A 14735-nucleotide genomic window follows, 5' to 3' on the forward strand; every position below is an offset into this window, starting at 1 on the left:
AGTGGCCTTTCCGGAACGCTGATAGGGGAGGGGAGGGAAATATATCCTTGGTAGTGGGGTCTGTTTGGAGGTGGCGGAAATGACGAAGGATGATACAATGTATCTGGAGATTGGTGGGGTAGTAGGTGAGGACCAGTGGGGTTGTGTCCTGGTGGCAATTGAAGGGGTGGGGTTCAAGGGCAGAGGAGCGGGAAGTGGAGGAGATGCGGTGGATAGCATCGTCAACCACGTCTGAGGGGGATCTCCTCCACGCCCTCCTCATTCCTGAAGAAGGGCTTATGGCCGAAACGTCGATTCTCCTGGTCCTTTGATGCTGCCTGACCTGTGCTTTTCCAGCAACACATTTTTCAGCTCTGACCTCCAGCATCTACAGTCCTCACTTTCTCCGAGTTGAGTTTTATGTGATATTACATTGCAACTTCCATTCAGTTGCAATATGTATCAACAGATCATCCCTTTGGTATCATTTCTGGATTGTTGATGCAATACTTGAAATCTATTTGTTTGCAAGGTATCCCAACACCTCCCCTCCCCCTCCCCCTCCCACCACACCCCGCCACTTCACATGACAAAATATTTTTCCCCCTATATCAATGATATGGAAGCTTTTTATTATATGATAAAGTGTCTATTTTTTCATGAAAAAAAAAGTTTGATAGAACTGAATTCAACTCAAGGATTGGGTGTACGTTGTCTGCGTGGCTAAGGGGGTTACCTGGTAGGGATAGAGACAGTCATAGGGGAGATGAGAAAAATGAGGACTGAGGCTGAGGGGGCTTTTAAATACAGATGTGAGCTGTGGTTCGAAACAACAGGTGACCTTTCAATTGGTCCACCTTCATACTATATTCCTTATGAACTCCAATATAATTTCCACAAGTATACTGCAAACCCGATGGCACACCAATGTTGTGGGCCAGACTTTTTTTAAAACAGCTCATACTACAACAGTTTCCAGATTGGGTTTTCCCCAAGGGCAGGGAAAGATTGCACACCACCTCAAATTCAAAAGACAATCAAATCTTCACTAATGTTTCTTTCCTAAAGCAGGTTCAATCTGTTCCATTTTCTCCCCCACCCCATGATAATCCTACAGGTCATAAATTTTATTTTTGTACATTTTCCAGTGCACCAATGTCTTTTACGGGATGGAGACCGGATTGTGTACAGTAATATAAGCAAAACATTTCAGGCCTCTGTGCAAGGTCGTCATCTTACTTCTGAAATGTATAATCTGAGAATTAAATCCCATCAATTTACTAGCATTTTTAAATGAAACTGAACATCAGGCTTGAGTTGTAATTTGATTTGGTACACTCAACCACAACTGAAATCTTGAACAATAGCTTATGACCACTTCAATATTTCGTAAAGTAAAGTTGTGGACTGTTTATAAGAACCTCCCATCTGAAGAGTGAAATCAGCTGTGTCAAAAAATATTTGCATCTATATAGTATCTTACATAGCTTTTAAAGTGCTTTGAGATCTGCTGAAGTTAACAAAATAATTTTAGCATTGTTGTAATGTAGAAAATGCAAAAATACTTTGCCTTCAGCCGCATCCCAGAACTCCAGAGAATTCTTTTGGTCGTCTTCAAACTGACGTCATATGGTTCTTCAGGTAAAGGTGAAAACTTTTGTGGTTTAACTTTAACAACATTTCCAAAGTGACATGTTCAATAGTTCAGTGACAGAAGGTAAAATCAGAATTCAATAATGTTTGAAATTAAAAGCCAGTCTAATGGTGGCCACGTAACCATTGACAATTGTTGTAAAAAGCCATCTGATTCACTAATGTCCTTTAGGGAAGGCAATCGGTCACCTTACCTGTTCGAGCCTACTTGTGACTCCAGCCACACATCCATTTGGTTGCCTCTTAATTGCCCTCCAAAATGGCCTAGGAATTATTCAGTTCAAGGCCAGTAAATGGAAAACAAATGACGTCCAGATTGCATACAGAAATAATTTTTAAACCATCAATAATTGAGATATCACAGTTACAATAAGTTAAATTGATATTTTGAACTGGAAGGCTTTTTTGTCACCTTCATCTATACATGATGAATGTCTGCAATAATCTCCATTTCATTGAGTTCAAAAAACCCAAAGCATTGACATGCCACATTAAAAAAAATAGTACAGCAGGGAGCAACTGTTTGAACTGAAGTTGTTTAAGGTATCATGAAGTGAAATTGTTTAAGTGCCATGATTTGAGTAAAGAGGAAACCCATGTAGAAAGTTACACAACCACTGTACTGACAGCAAGATTTCCCGTTTTCAATGGCATCTACTGTTCATGAGACCTGATCTTATCACCTTCTGGCTGTACAAAAGTAGTTTATTTCTTTTGAAATTAAGATTTGAGCACAACTTGAAGATTATCTGAATTCACTGATAGAAAAGTTGAGTACTGCCTGCTTTGTTGATTAATATTTAACATTATAGCCATAGGAAAGATATAGCAGAAATCACAGCATGACAGTCAGACTACAAACTTGAAAATTCAATTACGTTTTCTCTTAGAAAGCTTACATGTCTGTAACTGCCATAGAGATTTTCCCCATATCTTTGTAAATTTGGCAGAAGATCGATAAGTTCTCTGGGAAATTGATGTTTGAAATGGAGATCTGTTGATCTTACACTAATGTAGACTGCAGTTTGAGAACACATGTCACAATTACCAGGTTTATAGATTGTTGGAGGTTGGTTAGTCCAGTTGGTTGAAGGCTGGCTTGCGAGCAGTGACACCAATAGCATGGGTTCAATTCCCATACCAGCCTAGACTACCAAGATTGATCATGCTTTCTCAACCTTCCCTCCTGCCTGAGGCATGGTGACCCTCTGGTTAAACTCAGCACTAGTCATTCCTTTGTGAGTGAGTGAGTGGTAACTTTACACATAGATTGTTGCATTCTGGGCTGTCCTTTGATGGAGTCATGTAATTTTTTGACTATAAAACCTGTTTGATTATTAGAAATCATAAAGTATCATTTCACTGGGAAGAGGCTGCAGGACTGTTATACTTGGAAACATTGGCAACAGCATGTCTGCCCGTATGTGGACAGTGAGCCTACTGTGTCAAAGTGTTGAGAATACGGTTTTGTAAACAGATGTGCTTTAAACTGCCCATTTACTTCCACAAGTTGAGTCTCAAAGCTAGATTTCTACTGGATACAAATACCATGTGAATCATATTACCATGGGATGGACTTCAAGTGAGATGGGGTCTCATGTGGGAGAAGTCACAGACAAGGTTATTCTGCCAGGATCCAAGAGAAAGGGAGCAGCTGGAAGTCAACAGTCTCCATAGTTCACTGCACAGAACAGGAGGGTAGGAGCTTCACAGAACATACCCAACTAGTGAGGCTGGGAAATTTGCCTACATGTACTAACTGCTAGCAAAAAAGCCTCAATTTGTTTTAAAATTCTGGGGTCAAAGTCACCAGGCCAGGAGTTAAGAATGTTGAAACTTTATTGCTGGAACAGCACAGCAGGTCAGGCAGCATCCAGGGAACAGGAGATTCGACGTTTCGGGCACAGGCCCTTCTTCAGGAATGAGCAGAGAGTGTTCAGCAGGAGAAGATAAAAGGTAGGGAGGAGGGACTTGGAGGAGGGGCGTTGGAAATGTGATAGGTGGAAAGAGGTCAAGGTGAGGGTGATAGGTCGGAGTAGGATGGAGGCGGAGAGGTCAAGAAGAAGAAGGGCCTGTGCCCGAAACGTCGAATCTCCTGTTCCCTGGATGCTGCCTGACCTGCTGTGCTGTTCCAGCAATAAAGTTTCAACTTTGATCTCCAGCATCTGCAGACCTCACTTCCTTCCAGGAGTTAAGAATCACTTTGTACCAAGTCCAGGAAAATTGAACAACTAGTTAAGGGACAGTAAAAATACATCTGTGAAGCGGGCTTATCATTTGTTTGAAAATTGAAGGGAAGATTTTAGTCCTGTAGTTAAGCCACCTACAAAAATATTTGTTATTGCGCTTCCTTTGTTATGGTAAAGAACAAAAGATTAATTTTGTTATCCTTTCAGCTTATAACCAGAAGTTAAAATTCATGTAAAAGTTATGTCACTGCAGAGATCTGGACAATCACTGCATTCAGAATATAATAAGATTAGGGATAAACGTTTCTCCTCCAAGCATCAGTCTGAATTCTGGTCTGGAATTTGTGGTAATCCCAGGCTTACTATTTCCCGACAATTTATTTTTAAGATTGCTATAGGAATATGTGAAGTGGTTCCTGAGCATTCATTTCCCAAAAAAGTAAGCATTCTCAACTAAAAGCTTGTGATGTCTTATGTTTTAGCTTCACTAATAGCTCCAAAAATGTTTGAAAATAGTTGTGACCAGAATTGTACACAGCACCATACCCAAAGCTGCCACTTGTTCCTGGAACTTGTGGTCTATATTGGTGGTTATACACCTTAGGATCCAGCTAGCAATCTTTATTGCTATTGCATTAATGGACTATTAATGTTGATAAACTTATCCAGTAGTAGCAAATGTCTGTTTTGTGTTTCTCAACATTTTGTGGTTTCTGCTAACCCAAATGCCATCCAGATGTGGAACTGTAGGGCTATAAAATATAGGAGCAGAAATAGGCCATTCAGCCCATCAAGTCTGCAGCACCATTCTATCACAGCATATAGAACATAGATGTGAGCTTGTTATCTCCTGTGCCACTTCCCTGCCTTTTACCTCATCGTTGTTGATTCCATCCTGAAACAAATCTTCCCATCTCAGCCTTGATATATAACTTTATTGCTCTTCATTTATTGTGACTCCATCAAAATCCTGGAACTCTCTCTCTACCATCACTGAAAGTGTACATCCACCCCACTTCCATTGACTGCTGTGATTCAACAGGCAGTTCATCATCATCTTTTCCAGACCTAGTTGTTAACACTCTTATCCTGTGAAATATTAAAAAGAATAATTCAGTCAGAAATACCTTTTACTGCACCTGAGTTCATCTCTTCAACATTCTTGTTTGTCTTTTCTCTGTTTCCAATCTCCCCACCCCCAGACTGGCACAATTTAATACTATCTTTAAAACTTAGACAAGTTTGTTTCTGTCCAAAAGTTTCAAATTTCTTATTTACAAAGAAAACAGCAATGGCCCCAGTACAGGTCTTGGGGCCCTCTGCCAATGACCTCACTTATCATTCAACAAAATTCCATTCATAACCACCACTTTTTGAGATTTGGCCAATTTTCAAACCTGCTCAGAAACCTGGCTCCTGTTCTTTTCGGGCTGAATATTTTAGAAACAGAGATCCAAAGCGTTGCAAAAGTCAAATGATATCACACTAATTTCTGCCATCACCAAATAATTTTTCTTCACAGAGCTATAGTACATTTGCTAGGAAGGTACGTCTCCCACAACTTGATTCACACTTCTCCTTGTCACTTTCAACCGACCAAGTCAATGGGGAGGCAATAACCTTGTGGTTTTAAATCGCTAGACTGTTAATCCAGAGATCCAGGTAATATTTTGGGGACCTAGTCTCAAATCTTGCCACAGCATATAGAACATAGAGCAATACAGCGCAGAACAGGCCCTTCGGCCCTCGATGTTACGCCGACCCATGAACTATTCTCAGCTCGTCCCCCTACACTATCCCATCATCATCCATGTGCTTATCCAAGGATTGTTTAAATCTCCCTAATGTGGCGGAGTTAACTACACTGGCAGGTAGGGCATTCATGCTCTTACCACTCTCTGTGTAAAGAACCTGCCTTTGACATTTGTCTTAAATCTATCATCCCTCAATTTGTAGTTATGCCCTTATTGTACAAGCTGACATCATCCTAGGGAAAAAAAGACCTTCACTGTCTACGCTATCTAATCCTCTGATCATCTTGTATGTCCTATCAAATCCCCTCTTAGCCTTATTCTTTGCAACGAGAATAGACTCAAGTCTCAGCCTTTCCTCATAAGACCTTCCCTCCATACCAGGCAACATCCTGGTAAATCTCCTCTGCACCTTTTCCAATGCTTCTCCATCCTTCCTGAAATATGGCAACCAGAACTGTACACGATATTCTAAGTGTGGCCGCACTAGTGTTTTGTACAGTTGCAGCATGATATTGCAGCTCTGGAACTCAGTCCCTCTACTAATGAAACCTAACACACCATATGCCTTCCTAACAGCACTATCAATCTGGGTGGCAACTTTCAGGGATCTATGTACATGGACTCCAAGATCTCTCTGCACAGCCACACTACCAAGAATCTTTCCATTGACCCAGTACTCTGCCTTCATGTTATTCTTCCCAAAGCGTAACACGTCACATTTAGCTGCATTGAACTTCATTTGCCATCTCTCAGCCCAATTCTGCAGTTTATCTAAGTCCCCCTGCAATCTGTAACATTCTTCCAAACTGTCCACTATTCCATCGACTTTAGTGTCATCTGCAAATTTACTAATCCATCCAACTATGCTTGCATCTAAGTCATTTAGAAAAATGACAAACAGCAGTGGTCCCAAAACAGATTCTTGTGCCACACCACTAGTAACTGGACTCCAGGCTGAATATTTTCCATCAACCACCACTCACTGCTTTCTTTCAGAAAGCCAGTTTCTAATCCAAACTGCTAAGTCACCCTCAATTCCATGTCTCTGCATTTTCTCCAACAGCCTACCATGTGGAACCTTATCAAAGGCTTTACTGAAGTCCACGCATACCACGTCACCTGCCCTACCCTCATCTACATGCTTGGTTATCTTCTCAAAAAACTCAATGAGGTTTGAGAGACATGACCTGCCCTTGATGAAACCATGTTGACTATCTGAAATCAAACTGTTGCTTGCTAGATTATAAATCTCATCTCTTATAATCCTTTCCAAAACTTTTCCTACAACAGAAGCAAGGCTCACTGGTCTATAATTACCTGGGTCATCTCTACTGCCCTTCTTGAAGGACACATTTGCAATCCTCCAGTCCTTTGGTACTAAACCTATAGACAATGATGACTCAAATATCAAAGCCAAAGGCTCTACTATCTCCTCCCTCGCTTTCCAGAGAATCCTGATAGATTCCATCTGGCCCAGGGGACTTGTCTACTTTCACTCCTTCTAGGATTGATAATACTTGTTCGTAACTAACCTCAATCCTTTCTGGTCTAATATCTCATACTCATTCTTCTCCTCTACAATATTCTCCTTTTCCGAGTGAAAACCAATGAGAAATGTTCGTTTAGCACCTCTCCGATCTCCACAGGGTCGACCTTCAACTTCCCACTTCTGTCTTTGACTGGCCCTATTCCTACCCTGGTCATCCTCTTATTCCTCATACCTATAGAAAGCTTTAGGCTTCTCCTTTACTCTATTTGCTATCTGTCCTCTCTTTGCTCTTAACTCTCTTTAAATCTTTCCGAGCTGATCTGTAACTCTCCCTCGCCTTACCCGAACCATCTTGCCTCATCAATATATAAGCCTCCTTCTTCTGCTTAACAAGAGATGCAATTTCTGTAGTAAACCTCGGATCCCTTACCTTATCGCTTCCTCCCTGCCTGACAGGGATATACCTATCAAGGACATACAATATCTTTTCCTTAAACCAGCTCCACATTTCCATTGTCTGCATCCCCCGCATTGTGCTACCCCATTCTATGCATCTTAATTGCCCTTGCTCTATCGGTAACTCTTGATCTGTGGCATGTACCTATCCCTTTCCATCGCTAAACTAAACATAACTGAATTATGGTCACTCTCGCCAAAGTGCTCACCTACAACTAATTAATTACCAAGCACCAGATCCACTGTGGCCTCTCCTCTTGTCGGCCCTTCGACATACTGTGTCAGGAAACCCTCCTGTACACATTGGACAAAAACTGATCCATCCAATGTACTAGAGTTATAGCAATTCCAGTCAATGTTGGGGAAGTTGAAGTCCCCCATAATGACCACCCTGTTCCTTTCACTCCTACCCAGAATAATTTTGCCAATCCTCTCTTCCACCTCCCTGGAACTCTGCGGAGGCCTATAAACAAACTCCAAGCAGTGTGATCTCTCCTCTCCTGTTTCTAACCTCACCCCACCCCACCTCAGTAGATGAGTCCTCATCAAAAGTTCTTCCAACCACCGTTATACTACCCTTGACTAACAGGGCCACACCACCCCCTCTTTTACCACTTTGCCTGTTCTTAATGAAAGATCTAAACCCTGGAACCTGCAACATCCATTCCTCACCCTGCTCTAAACATGCCTCTGAAATGGCCACAACATAGAAGTCCCAGGTACCTATCCATGCTGCAAGCTCACCTACGTTATTTCGGATATGGAGGACGGAGTTCAATAAAAAAAATCCAGAATTTTGAGACTAATAATGACCATTAACCCATTGATGATTGTTGTGAAAAACTCATTTAACATTCTTTAAGGAGGGAAACTACCATCTTTATCTGGTCTGCCCTACATGTCACTCCACACATACAGTAATGTGGTTGACTCTTAACTGCCCCATGGGCAATTAGGGATAAGCAACAAATGCTGGCCTAGCCAGCGATGCCTCGTCCTGTGAATGAATCAAAAGGTATTGCACTTGCCTATTGCTCAGAATGTCCCCTGGTCGTTCAGCTATAGGGCCCATAAACTGACTGTTTCCAGGTTGTCCTTGTTCCATGTATAAAAGGTACAGAGTCAAATCTTGAATGAAAGAAAGCGAGAGACCAAGTCCTAAGCAGGGCACCACAATGAATTGTGCACCAAGCTTTCCCTAAGGTGGTAAGGATTTTTGTTTCATTATTTAACTCAATAATCAGGAGCTACATTTGTGATTTTCTGGTTTTATATTCAAACCAACTGATACACAATTATCATAGAATCATCTGGCAAAATTATTGTACTTCACCTTTTGCGAATTTGTTTTTAATCATTTCAACCTGGATTACTCATTAAAATCCATAAAAAAGCAATAAGAGCGTCAGAAAAACATGACAGTGACTTTTCCATCACAGTAATGAAAATCCCGCTAACATTTTTGCAAGGCCTACCGTATTAAGTGAAGTAACTTCATGTTTCAGGCAGTAAGTCCCTTATTTTTAAAATAGGTATATTGGGAAGCTATGACTTTTACACGTAGAAGATGGTTATTTTAATATACAGTAGAGATTCCAAAAGGGCAAGTTTTGTTCAGGCCATAAATCAGAATCCCAAAAAAGGTTACAATCCAGGTAACTGTACAGTAAACTGTATTCAGATCAAAACCTTCACTTGAACAGCCTGAACAATGGTATTATCACTGCGGCTGGTTGCAAGTAGGTACATCTTCCACGGACTAACCTCATCCTAGCCCAATACTGTATTGTATTGTAACAAATGACTCCCTCTAGTGGCTCATCTGGATCCAGAAAATTCACACTGATAAAGGATAGAAAATATTTCTGGTAAAAGGACACACTACACAGAAATTAGTTTCCATATTTGAATAGGCAGACAAAGGAGGGAAAAAAAAAAATCAGAATGCAGCATCAATATCGCACTGCATTTTCCTTTCATTTAACACAATGGCTAAACTCCTTTTTATTCAGGGACACATTTGGGGATATATCAGTCAATCCCCAATGTGCATAGAATTCTAATTTTGGCTTTGTGCAAATCATGCACTATTCAAATTGCCTCATTAATATTTAAATCAATTCTGTGCACAACCTGACTACCACTAGAGCCATTGATATGACATACACAGAAGACAGAGGCTCTCCCACCAGGTAAAGGTCCATCTTCCAAAAGAAAACATGGATAAATATCTTGATCAAACCAACCAGAAGGATGGCTAATGGCTATGGTCTGTCTCAATTTCCCTCTAAGCTATTTTGAAATAATTCAGGATTCTTTACAACCACAATGACTTCATATTACACTGGCGGTTCACCTGGAGCTAATCTGCACTTATAATAGGCCTGTGTGTATTAAAGAGGAAACTAATCATCTTTCTTTATTCAAGTATGGCTCGAGTGCATCTTAAATCAATACAGACACAATTTGTGTGCAAATCTCAGCATAAATCCAGTCTGCACACATGGATAAATAATAATGGAAAAAATACGTTTTCTAAATATAGTTTGGTTATATATATGGCGATCTTTGTGCATTAAATGAATAAAAAAAACTGTTGAGTGTTTCTGGCACTGTACTCAGATTGGATTCAGTCCATGGATCAATGGCAGCTTAGTTATTAAACAAAACCAGACCAATTCCCTGCACAATCACAGGCATTCTGAGAGATGTGATCTGTACCTTGGGACACTGGCATTCAAGTTAGAAGTCAGACCTTGTACTTCCACAGTGTGAAAAAAAATTCAAGAGATTATAAATTGTTTGCAAAGCAGAAATAATCAATGGAGTTTACAATTGTCAAAAAATGGTAAAATAACTTACTCAAAGCTATTAAAGAGAAAATACACCAAACCAAACTTGAATCTTTTCCATTACATGTTTTTACATCTTGTAGATGGTCTCAGTGAGGTTACCATTTATTTTGTATATTTACAACTCAGGATATTTATGTTAAAGTTTATTTGATTATCTAATGCACCTATATAGCCTGCTGATGCTATGGCAATCAGAAGATAAACCAATTATTGATTTTAATATACATAGGCATATTGATTATGGCAAATGGTCAGAATTCTTCCTCCTCTTAGGCAAGAGGTTTTTTTAAAAAGAGGTCTTTTTTAAAAAAAAAAAATGTCCAAGCTGAATAGCATTGTCTACAAACCATTCGAGGGCAGAAGCAGGATTTCATGATCAATTATTAGTAATTCATAATGTAAACATTACTCCTTTTGCATGAACGCTCAAGCTTACTTAAAAATTAAATTTAAATAAACAATTACCATTGATGAAAAGCTAACCTTAAATATGCTTTTGCAACAAACTAAAGAAAATGATGCTCTTTAAGATCAGTATGCAAAAGCAGACACATCCAGCAGCATCTAGTGTTAAATTGGGCATGTATAGGTATTACAGAGTTCAAAAACATATTCCCATACAACAGGCTGAAAGAATGGCAGGTTCATAGAGGTTTAGAAAGGTTAACATTGTTGCTCAAGTCACAAGAATTGATCACTTGCATTCCTTGATTTTTTTATATGGGAAACTAAATTTAAAAATAAAGTTTACAAAATGAATATAGAAGACAAAGCAAGTGAGGTTCTCTGGCTACCCAGAACTATAACTGTTTTATAAGTAAACCCAGACCTTAATTACTGAATTTAAATCTATAATTACCAATTCACTGCCAACATAAAATATACTATTCATACAGAATCACAATTTACATTAAAAGCAGTATATAAGCTTTACTCATTCAATTCATTCATCTTGGCTACTATCATAAACTCAGGTTCCAGACAACTATATTCAGCTGGCTAAGGGGTAAAGTAGTAATGGTAAAACATTACATGAGAATAGGAACACAGGCTCCAAACAGGATGTATTGCAAGCTAACTAAAACATTCATTACAAAATTATTATTTTCTCAACATGACACTATCTTACTTGCAGCATGGCATAAGCTTACTGTAAATATGACTAGCCTAAAACACAGCACTGATACAGAGCACAGGCTACAAAGTAAAGCATGAAACTGCAGCAGATCACACTACCTTTATCAGTCAGCTTTCTCTCATTTCTGGGACACGGGCTTCTCAAAAAGGATCCCCTTAACAATGCCAGGAAGCGCAGAGACCACACAGCTCCGAAAAGGGCTCTCAGTAGCTTCTCCTCTCAACCTCATTCAACTGCAGTGACTGAATTAGGCCAGCTCTAACCATCTGTTGAAACACGCCTGGATTAGTCACTGTACTCTGTTTGCACCCAGTTGAAAGCTGCAGGCTGGGTGTTTCCTAGAAGCAGAGGCGGAGCGTAGATTACCATCTAAAGCACTCCAGAATTCTACGACTGGTACCTTGCACAGCTAATTGGTAAATGAGCTATGTGAGGTGGGGAAAGTTACTAAGTGGATCGGTTCTGCTTAAGCTGCCTGTGCTTCAAGGACTTTGCAGATTCTTGGCTGGGCATATTTGTGCATTCACAGTACATCTGTAGCAGACATTTCAGTTTGATCAGCTGCTTTTTATGGATACAGAGAGGAAAGGTATTCTTTATTTATTAGGAAACAGCTGGCTTAATTGGTCCCAGCAGCAATTCATTGAATTAATCCGAATGCCTTAAATGATAGAACAGTGCAGAAAATGTCTTTCCTACTGAGAGATTCCAAAGGGAATTAATTTCTGAAAATCAAATGTGATAGAGAAAGAATGAGTTGTAAAATGTACAGGTGAATAAATCACTGTTTCCCATCCTGCCTTTTAACCCAACAGTAAATGAATCATAAATCAATTATATAGATTTTTCAACGATTTATGTAAACTACACTTTACCTGTACAATCTGCAGCAGACACAAAGCAAGCAAATTGCTTGGATATAGATTGAAACTTTTATATCTGAATAAGCTTTACAACTAATTTCATAGTGATAGTAAGGCAGATGGGTCCCCGAGCTGAAGATAAAGAACATATCGTGCATTTGGTCCCCTCGTGAAGCACAAGCATGAGCTGCAGCACATTAGCAGATGCTGGTGCTAAAACCCGTGCAAATGGAAAACAACATTAAATAGAGAATAAAACAGACTGTCAAATATCTGCAGCTAATTTGTCACTACTAACAAAAACTATCCATCCCCTTTTACTGCATTGTAATTCACACACATGTGAACAGACGTAAGCCTTCTCCACCATTCATCAAAATTACAGCTGAACTAGTTGTAACCCTAAATCCAGATTCCTGCCTACTCCTGATAACATTTCATTCTTTATTCATCAAAAATCTATCTACTTCTACTTTAAAGATATTCAAGGACTGTCTCCTTGCGCTATCTTCTCGCTCAGAGGTTTATAAGTCTTCAGCTCTGTGAGAGAAAAGAAGTTTCCCCTCACCTCAGTTTTAACGGGGAGCACCTGATACTTCAACTTAATTTTAGATTGTCTCATTAGAGAAACCATTCTCTCCACATCTGTCCTATCAAGACTGCTCAGGATCTAATGTGTTTCTATCTAGTCACAATCCCAACTGTTTTGTTTATCTGTAAAATTTCTGCAAATTTCTCAAAATATGCTTTGAATTTTCTTGAAATAAAATGAATTTTCTGACTTTTGCAGCTGTACTACAATAGAATACACCTCAGCTTTCAAAACTTTTGTGGAGGTTATGTGTTCAAGGAGTGTAGTATTAATAGAATGGCTGCAGTCACTCAGAAAGTTTTTGTATGCTTACTTTGTTTCCTCTAAATATCTTTCTGTGGGTGTCATTAGTAATGTAATTTGCCACCCACTTGTCTGAAACTCTCTAGGAGCAAGAATCAAAAATCATTTACACATGTGACATGGACATTCTGATAGGTTAAGGAATTCACACCGGTACCCAGGAATATTATTTTTCTAACCTTTGATATAACTCTTAGAAAACACATGGAAGATTTTACTTATATATAAAACCATTACTAAAACATTCCTTAATAATTATTTTTCAGAAATGCAGTTGAATATTGCTTGGGAGATGTAGTTCAAGATAGCATTGTTAGTACATGTGCCGAAAATCAACTTGTCTTATAGGATGGCTTATTCCAGGCCATAAAGGTGCTATAAAAGGCATCTCATTTCAGGGGAAGTAAGATCTGGCTACGTTGCAATGCAACTGATCCTTAAAACTGACTCCATGGCTGTATTTGTAAGATAAGAAGTGCTTACACTAATTATACACAAGCTATCCTATCTTACTGTTCCCTGGGAGACAAGATGCAATGCAACCTTTTCACATCTACAATTGCAAAATTACTGATTTAAAAGCTCTTCCATCTGCATCACAACAGATCTGTCTCCCCCATCTAACCACAAGCTCTTATAATGGCATATAAAATTCTAAGTTATTGTACCTGAACCTGAGCTCATACTATATTGTGTAACAGTCTATGCTTCCATTACTCTGTCAGTTCATTTTATATTAACTTCATGCATTGTTGTTACCCTGAGGTCTCCTGTTGTAACATTCTACATTATTATTACACAAATGTCACATCTTCCTATGGTGAGTAATGATTTACTATATTGTTACCTTAACCTCAGTTTGTTATATAATATTTGGTCACATTCCATGTTATTGCTTAGCAGATATAATTTCAGAAATATGATACCTATTGAAAAATTTATCAGAATTAGCCAGGATATTTAAAAGGTAAAACAATTACTACCATACCACCGGGAAAGGTTGGTCATTGTGGGGTCAGGGAAGGACAGTTAAGATCACTCTTGAGTCTTTTGCTGCATTCTGTCAGCTGCCACTTTAACCATAATCTTTTCTTTAGATCAGCTGATTGCTCACCAATAACAGTAAAACTGTAATATCTACACTTTTGTGAATGAACAGCAACAGGCTTTATTGAACATAATATACAGAGGATGCAGGAGAGGACTGAGCAGCTTTCAGAGAAGGAAATCGGCCATCTTCATCTGGTCTGGGCTAGTGCGACTCCTGACCTACACCAATGTGGTTGACTCTCAACTGCCCTCTGAAATGGCCTAAAATGCCCCTCAGTTGTTATCAATTATCATGAAATCTCAACAAAGAAATGAAACCAGATGGACCATGATATCGACCTGAGGACCGGAAAAGATGATGGCAGTAATAGACCTGCCGACCCTGCAAAGTCCTCTTTACTAACATCTAATGGA

At 39.3% G+C, this 14735-nt stretch overlaps 1 protein-coding gene across 5 annotated transcripts in view; it reads right to left on the reverse strand.

Moving 5' to 3' along the window:
• LOC122560108 (extracellular sulfatase Sulf-2-like) overlaps positions 1-12069 on the reverse strand; it is a 303645-nt gene extending 291576 nt beyond the window's left edge. For all 5 annotated transcript variants that reach the window (XM_043710351.1, XM_043710353.1, XM_043710348.1 and 2 more), the window contains exon 1: positions 11612-12069. The gene's annotated coding sequence lies outside the window, so the exon portion shown is untranslated. The remainder of the gene's footprint in view (positions 1-11611) is intronic.
• Positions 12070-14735: the final 2666 nt, after the last annotated feature.

This window comes from Chiloscyllium plagiosum, chromosome 20, assembly GCF_004010195.1.
Source record: "Chiloscyllium plagiosum isolate BGI_BamShark_2017 chromosome 20, ASM401019v2, whole genome shotgun sequence".
Classification (NCBI taxonomy): domain Eukaryota; kingdom Metazoa; phylum Chordata; class Chondrichthyes; order Orectolobiformes; family Hemiscylliidae; genus Chiloscyllium; species Chiloscyllium plagiosum.